General features: G+C 40.7%; 1 pseudogene; it reads left to right on the forward strand.

The window, feature by feature from the left end:
- The first annotated feature begins 3234 nt into the window (after positions 1 to 3234).
- On the forward strand, positions 3235 to 14102 carry LOC118572591 (annotated as a pseudogene).
- The last annotated feature ends 326 nt before the right edge of the window (positions 14103 to 14428 follow it).

The raw sequence follows: 14428 nt of genomic DNA on the forward strand, positions 1-14428 counted from the left end.
TTTGATAATTTCCTGGTGTCTGTTTCTCCTGGGAGACTTTGCTTCTTCCTGTTCAAGGACTTTCAGATGTGCTGTCAAGGCACTAGCATGAGATTTCTCCAGCTTCTTTATGTGGACATTTAGTGCTATGAATTTCCCTCTTAGCACTGCTTTCATAGTGTCCCAAATGTTCACTTATGTGGTGTATTCATTTTCATTGTTCTCTAGGAAGTCTTTAATTTGTTTCTTTATTTCTTCCTTAACCCATTGGTGATTCAGTTGAGCATTATTCAGTTTCCATGAGATTGTATGTTTTCTGTAGGTTGTTGTTGTTGTTGTTGTTGTTGTTGAAATCTAACTTTAAACCATGGTGTTCTGATAGAACACAGGACGTTCTTCCAATTGTTTTGTATCTTTTGAGATTTGCTTTGTGGCCAAGTATGTGGTCGATTTTAGAGAAGGTTCCATGGGATGCTGAGAAGATGGTATATTCTTTTTTGTTTGGGTGGAATGTTCTGTAGATATCGATTAAGTCCATTTGAGTCATAACATCAGATAAGTCCATTATTTCTCTTTTAATTTCAATTTGGCAGATCTGTCCAGAGGTGAAAGTGGGGTGTTGAAGTCTCCTACTATTAATGTGTGGGGTTTTATATGTGATTTAAGCTTTAGCAATGTTTCTTTTACATATGTGTGTGCCTTTGTGTTTGGGGCATAAATGTTCAGAATTGAAACTTCATCTTAGTGGATCTTTCCTGCAATGAATATATAATGTCCTTTATCATCCCTTTTGATTGATTTTAGTTTGAAGTCTATTTTGCTGCATATTAGGATGGCTACACCAGCTTGCTTCTTAAGACCATTTGATTGGAAAATCTTTTCCAAGCCTTTTATTCTTAGGTAGTGTCTATCTTTGAATTTGAACTGTTTCTTGTATGCAGCAGAAAGTTGGGTCCTGTTTTCATATCCATTCTCTTAGTCTGTATCTTTTTATAGGTGAATTAAGTCCATTGATATTAAGGGATATTAATGACCAGTGATTGTTCATTCCTGTTATTATTTTCATTTTTTGGAGGTAGTGTGTCTGTACTTGTCTTCTTTGGGGTTTACTGCTGTGGTGTTATCTATTGCCTGTGTTTTTGAGGGTGTATCTGACTTCCTTAGGTTGGAATTTTCCTTCTAGCACTGGGTTTGTGGATAAATATTGTTTAAATCTGGTTCTGTCTTGGAATGTCTTGTTCACTCCATCTATGATGATTGAATGTTTTGCTGGGTATATTAGTCTAGGCTGGCATCCATCGTCTCTTAGTGTCTGCATTATATCTGTCCAGGTCCTTCCTGCTTTCAAAGTCTCCATTGAGAAATCGGGTGTTATTCTGGTGGGTTTTCCTTTATAAGTCACTTGGCATTTTTTCTTTGCTGCTCTTAATATTCTTTCTTTATTCTGTTTTTTTAGTTGTTAATTATTATGAGGTGAGGGGCCTTTTTTGGATGTCTAGTCTGTTTGGTGTTCTATAGGGCTTCTTGTATCATCATAGGCATTTCCTTCTTTAAGTTGGGAAAGTTTTCTTCTATGATCTTGTTAAATATATTTTCTGTGCCTTTGAGTTGGTATTCTTCCTCTTCCTCTATCCCTATCATTCTTAGGTTTGTTTTTTTCATGGTGTCCCAAATTTCTTGGACATTTTGGGTCATGACTTTGTTGGTTTTAGTGTTTTCTTTGACGAATGTATTTCTATTTCTACTACCATATCTTCAACACCAGAGATCCTCTCTTCCATCTCTTGCATTCTGTTGGTTATACTTGCATCTGAAGTTCCTGTTCGTTTACTCAGATTTTCTATTTCCAGCATTCCTTCTGCTTGTGTCTTCTTCATTTTTTCTATTTTGCTGTTCATGTCTTGGACTGTTTCCCTCATCTGTTTCATTGCTTTTTCATGATTTTCTTTCAGGGATTTATTGTTTTCTTCTGCTTTATTTGTCCTTTCCTCTGGTTTTTTATAGTGTTCTTCCCATTTTTTGTTTGTCTGTTCCTCCACTTTATTTTTGATTTCTTCTATATAAGGTTCTAGCCTCTTCATGATGTTACTTATAAGGTTCTTTTCTTCTGCTTCTTCCATCTGTGATGTTCAGGTCTAGCTGTTTCAGGAGGGCTAGGTTCTGGTGATGCTGTATTGCTCTTTATTTTGTTGTATGTACTTCTGCCTTGATGTCTGCCCATCTCCTTGTGAATTTGTTCTTTGTCCTATCAGTGCACTTGGTCCAAATAGAGCTGACAGATTTAGGGAGCCTCTCTCTGGTCAAGATGGAAGCTCTAGGCCAGATGTGAGGTCTGGTCCAGATGGGAGTGCTGGCTGGATGGTATCTGGGGACTGGTCTCTGAGTCTCAGGAAGTCGCTGGGATCTCCATATCTTGTCCAGATCGGAGTTCCGGGGCAGGATGGAAGCTCTGTTCCAGATGGGAATTCCAGTGTGCATGGGAGCTGGGGCTGGTCTCTGAGTCTCAGGAAGTGTCTGGAGTCTCTGGCTGATGGGTGTGGGGGCAGGGTGTGGAGATTTCTGGGTCTTCTTGCAGTCTTGGAAAAGGGGGACCTTCACACAGGGCCCACCTTATGGCCAGAAACTGGGGCCAAGGTTTGCAGGTCCTCCCAGGATGGCTGGTGCCCAGGGGTGGGACCTAGAAGCCGGGGCCTCTATGACTATAACCCTAGGCACTCGCCTCAGGTCCAGATGGGAGTTCCGTGGCAGGATGGAAGCTGGGAGCTGGTTTCTAAGTCTCGGGAAGTGGCTGGGGTCTCAGGCAGATGGGTGTGTGGGCAGGGTCCACTGGAGGGTCTTGGGGAGAGGGAACCTTCCCGGTGACGATGGGAGGTCCTGCCCTATGGCCAGAACCTGGGGCCAAATTGGGCAGGTCTTCCTCAGAATGACTGGTGCCCAGGGCTAGGACCTAGGTGTGGCTCTCTCGGGCTGTGACCTTAGGTACTCACCTCTGGTCAGATGGGAGTTCCAGGGTGGATGGGAGCTGGGGGGCTGGTCTCTGAGTCTCAGGAAGTGGCTGTGGTCTCGGCAGATGGGTGTGGGGGCAGGGTGTGGAGATTGCAGGGCCTGCCTGCAGTCTTGGAAAAGGGGAACCTTCCTGCAGGGCTCTGCCAAATGGCTAGAAACTGGGGCCTGAAAGGTCTTTTTTTAGGTGAAACATTTGTGAGACTTGAGTGCCCACACTTAACTGTGGATGCCTTTGTGTTTTGTGCTTAGATGTTCCCCATCATTGAACACTATGGAGATATTTTGGTAAAATACTTGGGAAGAGAGGCAGAGAAAGGCAAGCCAATCACCGTGAAAGAGTAAGTAGTGGTACATGCACTGTGGTTCTGGGAGAGGAAGGGCAACTGGGGCATAGGGTCATCCTCTGTGTGTCTCACATGGTCCAGCTGCTCCTTCTTCCCCTTAAGACACTAGATGACAAAGTATTCAGTTAGAAAAAAAACATGGTAGGACCAAGGTCATGAGGGAAGGGGGAGGGTAGGAGAGGAATGTGCTTAGTCAGCACTGAGAAGATTTTTTTTTTTTCCTGTCCTTCCCAAGAATACATATTTTCAGGCCTCTTGCTGCATCTGTTAAATTCCCATGTCTCTCTCCTCAGAGTGTTTGGGGCCTACAGAATGGATGTGATCACAAGCACGTCATTTGGTGTGAATGTTGATTCCCTCATCAACCCAAAGGACCCTTTTGTGGAAAAGGCCAGGAAGCTGTTAAGATTTTTTTTGAACCATTATCCATATCAGTAGGTATGTGTGATGGTTCTTCTGCCTTTTGACCCACTGCTCTTGTCTGTGGCCATGTTAGTCAATTCTGTCCTTCTCTTCCACACTTACCAAAACTAACAGCTCTATTGGTATGTAATTGACCCCCTTAAAGGCATAATCCAATATTTTTAGTGTATTCAAAGGTCTGTATCCCTTTAGTTTTGTTTTAGAACTTCATTTTTCTTTCAGATTGTGTTGCTATAGCCAGCCTGGAAGTTGCTGTGTAGACCAGGATGGTCTTGAACTCATTGTTATCCCCCTACCTCTGCCTCTCTGTGTAGGGAGTAATGTGTATGCCACCTGTCCTGGCTTTGATTTAGAATTCTTTTATTTATCCCTTTGACAGTATCATATAGGCATACAATCTATCTTGATTATACTTACCCCTAACTCTCACCTCCCTCTTCCCTCAGACACTCCAACACATCTTCCTCCCATTTTATGTCCCTTCCCAGTGAGTCCATTCAGTGCTGCCTACCAGGATGCTGACCATTTATATTGGTGTGATCTCCTGCAGGTGGTCAGATAATGAGTGGGATGTGATGATATTGTGTTCCCCAATATATTGTGCACCCTAATAAACTTATCTGGGGTCAGAGAACAGAACAGCCACTAGATAGAGAGGCCGGACAATGGTGGTGCACACACCTTTAATAATAGCATTCCAGAGGCCACACTGGAAACAGCCAGGCATGTGGACACATGCCTTTAATCCCAGGAAGTGATGGCAGGAAGCAGAAAGGTATATAAAGTGTGAGGACTAGGAACTAGAGTCTGGTGATCCTTTAGGCTTTTAGTGGCAGTTCAGCTGAGGTCCATTTGGATAAGGACACAGAGGCTTCCAGTTTGAGGAAATGAGATCAGCTGAGGAACTGGCAAGGTGAGGCTGTGGCTTATTCTGTTTCTCTGATCTTCCGGCATTCACCCCAGTACCTGGCTCTGGGTTTGTTTTTATTAATAAGACCTTTGAAGATTCGTGCTACAAATGGGCCATGTCATGTCTGTGATATAGCATCTCACACCACCACTCCCTGGATTTTATTTTATTCCCACACCCTTTTTAATGATATTGCTTGAGACTTGAGTGATGAGGGTGTTGGTATTAATGTTCCATATAGGGCCCAGCACTCAACAGTCATTTATTCTCAGCACTTTGATCACTTAGGGGTCTGCATTGACTGATGTTCCACATGACCCGTTACCAATGTCAACTGCAAAGCAGGAACACCTCCTTTGGTGTTTGTGTGGCATGTGAGATCAGAGGACAACTTTCAGTATTTGGTTCTCTCCTTCCATAGTGTGGGATACAGGGATCAAACTCAGCTTATTAGGCTTGCATGCAGGACTTTTTAGCTGTAGAACCATGCCAATGGCCCCTGTCTGTACTTTCTGGATCCACACAAACTACAGGAGCAGGGTTAAATCCAAGAGTCAGAGGAATTTCTATTGCTACCCCAAAGTGCAGAAGAAGCACTATGGTAGTGACCCAGTGTGAGCAAGATCACATAGAGAATGGCTTCTGGTTGAGACATGGTGACTTATTTTTTAGATTGCTTCATAATTTTTCTAAATGAAACCTGCATTTCCACTAAAACTTATATTTTATCTATCCCTTTGAGTACTCTTTCCATTCCTCACCCCAATATATGAGAAGTTAAATGTCTCCATATTCCCAAATGATTCAATAGCATTTTTCAAAAGGTTTGTGGACAGAATGAAGGAAAATCACCTGGATTCTAACCATAAGGTAAAAAGTGGTTGTCCCCTTAGAGGTCCATTGTTTAATAATGTGTTTGGTCTGTGAACATGTAAGCTGTGTAATTCCCTTCATCTATTATTAAAGGAGATAGAGAAGGCTATATTAGAGAGAGAGTGAGAGAGAGAGAGAGACAGACAGACAGACAGACATACAGACAAAGAGAGATAGGGAGAATATTAATATTTCTAGGAGAGGAGATGTTAGAGTTTTGAAAAATTGATTGAAAATAAGACAAGAATTAACCCTTAGCAACAGGAATGAAAATTAGTTGTCTTATTGAACCCTTATTGAAAATTTAAAAAATGGCAAGGCACAATACCTACACAAGACCAAGGCCACCAAATCTCCAGCCTAGATGAGAGAGGACCTCTCAAAGCCTCACCCCTCACTGAACAACTATTGGTAGTTGATGGCTGCAGAAGGAGGGTGTGGCCACCAGTAGGTTTCCCCTGCACCAGTGGATGGCCCCACAGCCAGACACATATGGTCAGCACCAGATGGACTCAGTGGGTTATTAAAAAAGAAGAGGCCATTAAGTTTGGAGGAAGAAATGTTACAAGAGATAGAGAAGGACTCAAATGGAGGAAATGGTGGGGTGGATATGACAATATCTCATTGTATATATTATGAAATTCTCTAAAAATACATAAAAATGATTAAAAAGGGGGAAATACTATTATCATCTCCTTCATAAACATTCTCAAATATCAAAGTTATTGTTTAAATTTGTATCTCTTATAATTTATTGTAAATGTGGTTGATGTGGTAGCTGGATGGCTTCTTGGCTTAGCCACAGGTACTTTTTTCTTTGATGACTTTAGCAACACTAACTGGAGTAGTTGATCCAACTCTGACCTCTGACTTCACCATTAACCCTCTACTTTTGCAACTTCTCTTTCTGCTTCCAGCACTGAGTGAATTTTCTGCAGCTGATGATGAACACTCATAACAATTGCAAAGACAAAGATTCTCATAAAGGTAAACAAGGATTCTCTGGTCTATGGACAAGGGAGCTCTCAGGGAGTGGTCAGATGGCTCATAAAATGTGTGGGAAGGTTTTCTAGCAGAAGAATATCTCTGTGGAGTTGCTCAAAGAAGGACAAGCCTATTGTCTCCAGGGGATTTTCTAGAAGCAGAGGGGCACAAGTTTGTTCCAAACATGAAGGATAGCCATGATGGAATCTTCAGCAGTCTCTGTGTGTTACCTAGGTCTTTCCCAGGTTACTGACTGGGGACTATGTCTAGACTTCTGACTCCAAACATCCAGTCAGGAGGCATGGACCCAAATGGTGCTGGTGTTTTCTTGGAGTTCCTGGTGTACATGTGTACATTCTCTACCTTAATCTGTGCTAAAAATTTACTTTTCTTTATGTGTTAAATATGTGGCATCAGAGGAAAACACTTTGTATAAACACACTGGTTCTCTTCATTTTTTTACACACTTAAAAATTACTTACACATTTTTATCTTCTTCAGGTAGCATATGCATATGTGTGCCCATGTGTACACCCCTATGCCTGTGTGAATGACAGAGGAAGGCACCAAGTGTCTTCCTCAACCACTCTCTGCCCTATTTCCTACAGATAAAGACCTGGAGGTGGTTGGCAATCAGAAGGTCCCTGTAATCCACAGAGTTTGTGTTACACATGTGTGTTACTACACTTGGCTTTTTCCATGACAACTAAGGATTCAAACTCAGGTCTTCATGCTTGTGCAGCAAATGTTCTTATCCATTGAGATATCTCTAGAGCCTCACAGCGATGATTATATTTTACTTTAAAACAATTATTACTATAACAGTTGCTAATTTTCAGACTTTAATCTACATATGTGTATCAATAGCTAATGTAAAGGGATTCTTTTGTTGTTATATATTTGCTTATTTCTAGTACATACAGTTGCTTATATATAACAATGTGATCTAGGTCCCAATTTTTGCTGCTGCTGCTGCTGCTGCTTCTTCTTCTTCTTCTTCTTCTTCTTCTTCTTCTTCTTCTTCTTCTTTTTTTTTTTTTTGTTTCTCTGTGTTGCTCTTTGTGCCTTTCCTGGAACTCACTTTGGAGGCCAAGCTGGCCTCAAACTCACAAAGATCCACCTGCCTCTGCCTCCCAAGTTTGCTTTTTTTTCTGAGTTTGCTTTTTAAGGTCATATATTTTGTGTTTCAAATACTCTCCAGTTTGTCCACTTGAAACCCTTTCATGTGATCAGCTGATTTCAAATTCTTGTATACCTCCTCATCATTTTGATGTTGGATCTCAGATAGCCCAGGTTGATCTCACATTCATGCAGCGACTAAGTTTAACACCTATGCTACCATGCCTAGTTTATGCAATCCTGGGGATTGAACCCAAGGCTTTAAGCATGCTATGCAAGCTTTCCACCTACTGAGCTTAATGTCCTTAGCCCTTCTGTGTCAATTTTGATTGCTAAATAGATATTAATTTTAAAAATGCCCACTGGTTGTGCATTTATGGTCAAGTTTCAATTTAGTAGCAAGCATTTAAACTCATTGGAAGAAAATAATTGCCAATAACAGAATCATAGCACTCATGAAAACGTTTACAACTGTCTATAACTCTAGCTCTATGGGCACCAATGCCATCTTCTGCCCTTCATGGGCATTTGTACTGGTATGCAAGCACACAAACATAAAAAAAAAATTAAGCTCTAGCAGAGGACTGGAGTTCAGTTCCCAGAACTACCTCTTAAAGCTCAAAAGTTTCTAAATCTCCATGTCTAGGGGATCAGATGCTCTCCTCTGGCCTCCATGGGTACCCCACATACAAATGACACCCTCTAGTCACACACAAATATACATAAATAAAAATAAAAGCAAATATTAAAACAGAATAAATTACTTATCTTGAAGTTTCCAACTGATGAGGAGGAGGACCAGAGCACAAACCATGGGACATCCTGGCTGGAGCAATCTTCCCCTTCTCTGGCTGTGTCACATGGATGTGAGGGTGATAACCACCCCAGGGAGACTGAACAGCTACTCCATATTTATCTCTAGAGAAACAGGAGCCTCATTTGATTTTCTCGTCATCTCTTCTGTGATGGTCCACCCTGACCTGACTTTCCTGAAATATGTTCTTACTTTCAGCTCTGTCTGACATGGAGATCATAGCCCAGTCAATTATCTTTATTTTCGGTGGCTACAAATCCACCAGCAACACGATTGCCTTCACCCTGTATTTACTGGCCACTCACCCTGATATCCAGAAGAAACTGTAGGAGGAGATCGATGTGGCTCTGCCCAATAAGGTGAATGTGAATGGATGGTGCTTGGAGGAGGAGGGCAAAGAAGACACCAATCACCCTCAGTGGTGTGTGTGTGTGTGTGTGTGTGTGTGTGTGTGTGTGTGTGTGTGTGTGTATCATAGACCTACATTGGGTAGTTATTTAAACGACTCTCCACCAGGCAGGCCTTTACGGTCCCCCACCCCACTGCTGGGATTATAGATGTTTGCCAATGTTGGACATAGCAGACATTTCACAAATTGAGACATCTTTAAGCCCCAAGTAATAGTTATTCTAACAACTTTGAAAAGGGCTGGATAGATGACTCAATGGTTAACAGCACTAGCTTCTCTTTTAGAAGATGCATCCAGGTTTGATTCCCAACACCAAATGGTAGTTCTCAGCCATCTGTAATTCCACTTACAAGGGATCTTAAACCCTCTTTTGACTTCTGTAGGTACTGCACTCATGTTGTACACAAAATACATATGTGGGCAAAACATAAACACATAAAATAATTTAAAACATTTATAAAATGTGTTATTAGTGCCTAGAACCTTTTCAAATCTGATTTCAGCTTTGGAGCTACTGAGAACTCAACAGACCTATTGAAGGTTAATGTAAAATCTCAGCACAAATCTTTTCCTTTCTTCAGAGGCATCTCCCAACTATGATGAACTGATGGAGATGGAGTTGTGTGAAACCCTCAGATTATACCCAAATGCTAACAGAATTTTATGAGCCAGTAAACAAGACGTTGAAATTGATGGTGTGTTTATTCCCAGAGGGTCCTTAGTGATGGTACCAATTTATGCTCTTCATCAAGACCCAGAGTACTGGCCAGAGCCTGAGGAATTCCACCCTGAAAGGTACTAGAATCCCAGGAGTGAGAACCCACCCTGGACCATGCTTGCCAATATATGCTAAGATGTCTCTTATGCAAAGATGATATAAATGTCATTTTGCATCCATTTACATTCTGTGAGAAGAATGGGAGAGAAAAGGAAGAAAACAGAGGAGAGGGGATGAGAGACTGAGAAGAAAATATGATAATTTAAATACAGAGTGTTTTTCTTCTCCTACCTCAAGTAGCAAATAACCAAATTAAGTGTGAGACAGGAACCTTCAGCCTAACTGACGTATGCTTTTCAGAGATAAACACAGCATTTTCCTGAATGGACTTTCAGAGTTTAGAGATCTATCTCCCTTTTTCTTTTTATTCTTTGACAATTGCATGCTTGTATAATGTATTTTGGCCATTTTCATCTCACATTACCCTGTCTCTTCTCCCTCCTACAATATTGAATCCCTATTGTCCTCATCAAGTCTTCCTCCTGTTTTCATGTCTTCCTGTTTTCTTGTGGCTCATTTGTTTAATTAGGGTTGCTTACACAAGAGTAGCACGTATAGGAGATATTTACTGGCGATTGGACAACTCCCCAATAGCTACACCATTGAAGAGAAAGTTCCCCCTCCCCTAGGAATGGTTAATTGTCAATAGCTCTTTAGGGAGGTGGCACCTCATGAACTCCCTCCCCCATCCATGACAGAGTGTATCTAGTCTTGTGTAAGCAACCACAGCTGCTGGGAGTGCATGAGTACAATGGCAGTGTCATGTCCAGATGATAGTGTTTCACAGCACCCCTTTCATTCCCTGGCTCTTATGTTATTCTGCCCCCTCTTCCAAGATGTTCTCTGAGACTTGTTGGGAATGATATAGATTTCTCATGAAGTGCTGAGCACTCCACCATCACTGCTTTTCAGCATTTTGACCAGTTATGAGCCTCTGTGTTAACTGTCTCCCACAGCAATCAGAAGCTTGTTTGATCAAGGCTGAGAGCAGCACTAATTTTTGTATATAAACATAAATGTTTGGAAGACAGTTTGATACCATCTTCACTTAGCAAAATAACAGTAGTATTTCTCCCTTAGAGCCTGTGACCTCCATAGCCATTAGATTTTGACCAAATTTTCAGTACCAGGCATTAATTCCCTTTGTAAATTGGAACTTCAATCTAACCAGACAGTGGTTGGTTACCGCTAACCCATGACACCATAATTACACTAGTGGAAACAGAGGATGAATTTTCTGTCAAACAGCAGTTGTCTTATCTACCATGTGGAAACTCTTATAGGTCAAGGGAGATGGACAGGACCTTTAGTGTACTATTTCTCATAGCTGAATACCTGGAAGTAGAAGTTCAATGAACCTTCCCCAAACTACTTGTATGTTACCAGTTAGATATCTAAAGGCAGATACATGTATGTAGCTCTTACGTTTCTACCCTTTGTTGACTTATCATTCATTACTCTGTGTCTCCAGGTTCAGCAAGGAGAACAAGGGCAGCATCAATCCTTATGTATACCTGCCCTTTGGTAACGGACCCAGGAACTGCATTGGCATGAGGTTTCCACTCATGATCATGAAACTTGCTCTCACTAAAGTGCTGCAGAACTTCTCCTTCCAGCCTTGTAAAGAAACACAGGTGAGGGGAAACCTATCTCTGTAAATGATGTTTTGCAGGAGACAGGTTTTTTCAACTGAAGGTTCTGTATGTAAAAACAAATCTATGTGTTTGATGTTTGGTAATTTGTTTGATGGCCAAATGAGTTATTTGCATCCAGTCATGAGCTGAGGTGCTTTTGCATCTTTGTCAATATAGAGCACAACTGTAGCATTATGAAGAGTTAGTGCAGGCCAGTATGACAGGATTATATGCATTGTGTTTGAAGTTCCAGTCATGTTCATTGGAGACTGGATATGTCATGTACCATCAACAGGTGCAGTGATCATGTCTTCATATTTATTGAATGGTGTGTTCTTCTTCAGGAACCCACAGAAGCCCTACTCTGACAGTCTTGTCAACCACTGGCTATACATTAATAACTCATACATGGGGTAAGGGATGTTTGTCAGTTGGAAAAGTGCTTACCTAGAATGCACAAAGCTCTGATTTCAATCCTCAGAACAGCATGAAGTAGCAGTGGTGATGCATACCTGGAATCCCTGCACTCAGTGGGTAGAGGCAAGAGGGTCAGAAATTCAAGTAATCCACGGCCACTTAGTGTATTTAAAGCCAGCATGGCCCACATGACAACCTGTATAAAAAACAAAAGTGGAAATTCATGACGCATGCTTATTTCTGAAATTCTAGAATACTTTACCCATGTGGCTTTAAAAGTTCATCTCTGACTTCTCATGTGATGCCCAGTTGAGTATCATTATTTTAAAACACAATTGCTGGGACTCAAGAGATGGCTCAGTGGTTGAGAGCACTAGGTGCTCTTACAAAGGACCCGAGTTCAGTTCCCAGTACTCACAAGGTGACTCACAACCACTTGTACCTCCAGGTCCAGGGCCTCTGATGTCCTTCTCTGATCTGTTGAGACCTCACACATGTGGTATATACACATGTGTAGGAAACACACTCCTATACATAAAATAATAATAAAAATTTTGAAAATATTGCTAGTTATGATGAACTCCAAACTTATGCGGCATCTTGATGGTTCTGCCTCACTTCTCAGGAGTTCTGCTCCAGAAAAGTGGTAGCTGTCATATTTCCATGAATCATTTATCATTTCCTTCATATTCTGTTCTTATACTTCAAGTTCTTGTTCATTCCCTAATGAAACTTCCTCATGGATTTAATGCCTCACTTCTTTATACTCTACTTTTGGCTACTGGACGTTGTTTTTTTTATCACCTATGCTAATACGTTGTAATTAATGCCACCAGGTTAGTTGTGGTTTTTTTCTCTCATTATTGAAGGATATCCCTGTCTCTTCATATTATTCCTTCAACAATCTCCAAAAGGGTTTTTTGTGAAGAGTTTCTGCATTGAAAGCCTTTGGTAAAAGTTTGCAAGCATAGCTTATAATTATAATATTCTTCCATGAAAACACTGAGCTAATTTAAAAATTAATAGATAACACTTGGGTATATACTTTATGCACATATTTTATGCATTCAAGGAAAACACATATTTATTACTTAAATTTTAAAACAAGTAGATGGTACATTTAGAGAAAACATTTACATTTTCCTGAACAGCTTGTTCTTGTTTCATGCAAAGTCATGAGTAAAATTTATGGGATTTGTACATTTAGAATGTGTCTTCTCTTTGTGAATTAGTTTTATGTCTAGATGACTAGAGGGATGACAGTGTTTATTCTGTGATTTCTGATTTAAGGCATTTGTATAGCTTTACCTACACACAACCTCACTTAGGTTAGTAATTTCTCATGAAAGCATTTAAATCATAAGCATGTATAAGGATTTAGATAGATAACGCAAAGTTCATATTTTGGGAGCCAATGGCATACCTGTCATGTGACAGATTGTCTGGCAAGTTCCACTCATTTTAAATTTGACAATTCTCTATCTCCATGACAAGTTTGTTTCCCTCCTTCTCCTGTGACCAGATGATTACTCACTTGGAGGCTTTCCCCCTCCATCACTGAGTAGCATGAGCCTAAAACATCATTAAAGACACTGTAGGACTCAAAATTCTTCATTCAACCCATCTGTGAAACCCAAGAATACATACTGGAAAAGCAAGCAAATATCTGTCCCCCTGCAGACTTGCCCTGAATGATCTCAACTGTACTGGTGACATATGATCTAGGAGCTGAGGACTGTTCACAGGGGTGAAATTCACCCTCTCAGGGTTCAACTTGCTTGTTTCATCAAAACAAAAATTACTTGTCAGAACTTAAACAAAACATTATGACATATTAACTAAGAATCAGGCTCAAATATGTTAAAGTCACTGGGCTTAGTGGTGCATGCATTTAATACCAGCACTCAGGAGGCAGAAGCAGGTGGATCTCTGTGAGTTCAAGTCCAGTCTAGTCTACAGAGTGAGTTTCAGGACAGGCACAGCTACAGAGTGAGACCATGTCTTGAAACAAAACAGAAATTAAACCCGTCTGTTTTGTTCTTAGCACAGAACAGAAATAACATAAACCAACATGACTTCATCTCAGGCCCTGTATTTAGTAGACTCACAGCAAATATTTTACCTTATCCAAATTTGAAGCATGCTTTTAACATCTAATTGACACAGCTTGGAGAATAAGGTAGTCAAAGCACATGACCTTAAGTAAAGCTTATATGTATCTGCAAAGCATCATAGTCCTGGAAGGTTTTTTACATTTCTTCAGGGGCTGTTGTTGGTTTACTCATTGATTCTCAATATTTTCTTCCACTGTTGCAGATACTTATGAAATTAGGCAGACAACTAATTGTTCAACCAGAGAAACCTATTGTTCTAAAGGTTGTACCAAGGGATGCAATCATAACTGGAGTGTGACTTTCCCTCAGAGACTTCCACTGTGTTCTTCAAGAAGGTGATACCTAAGAACATTGGACTATTTAATTTATTTCATGAATAAAACCCAGATGAAAATGTGACTTAATTGACTGGCCTTGATCCATGTTTAAGGATCCAGTACATCCATTCAGCTTTCTCAATGCTAATACAGAGTACCATAGAATGTAAAGGAAGTGACTTAATCAGTTGATAGAGTGAGAAATTCACCTTCTCTGCTCCTCATGGGACCATCTTGATCCACATCAGCTTGTCTTCATCAATTTCCTCTAATCGCTTTGGAGAATAACCATGTCTCTGTAATTTGA

Source organism: Onychomys torridus, chromosome 22 (genome assembly GCF_903995425.1).
Source record: "Onychomys torridus chromosome 22, mOncTor1.1, whole genome shotgun sequence".
Taxonomy (NCBI): Eukaryota; Metazoa; Chordata; class Mammalia; order Rodentia; family Cricetidae; genus Onychomys; species Onychomys torridus.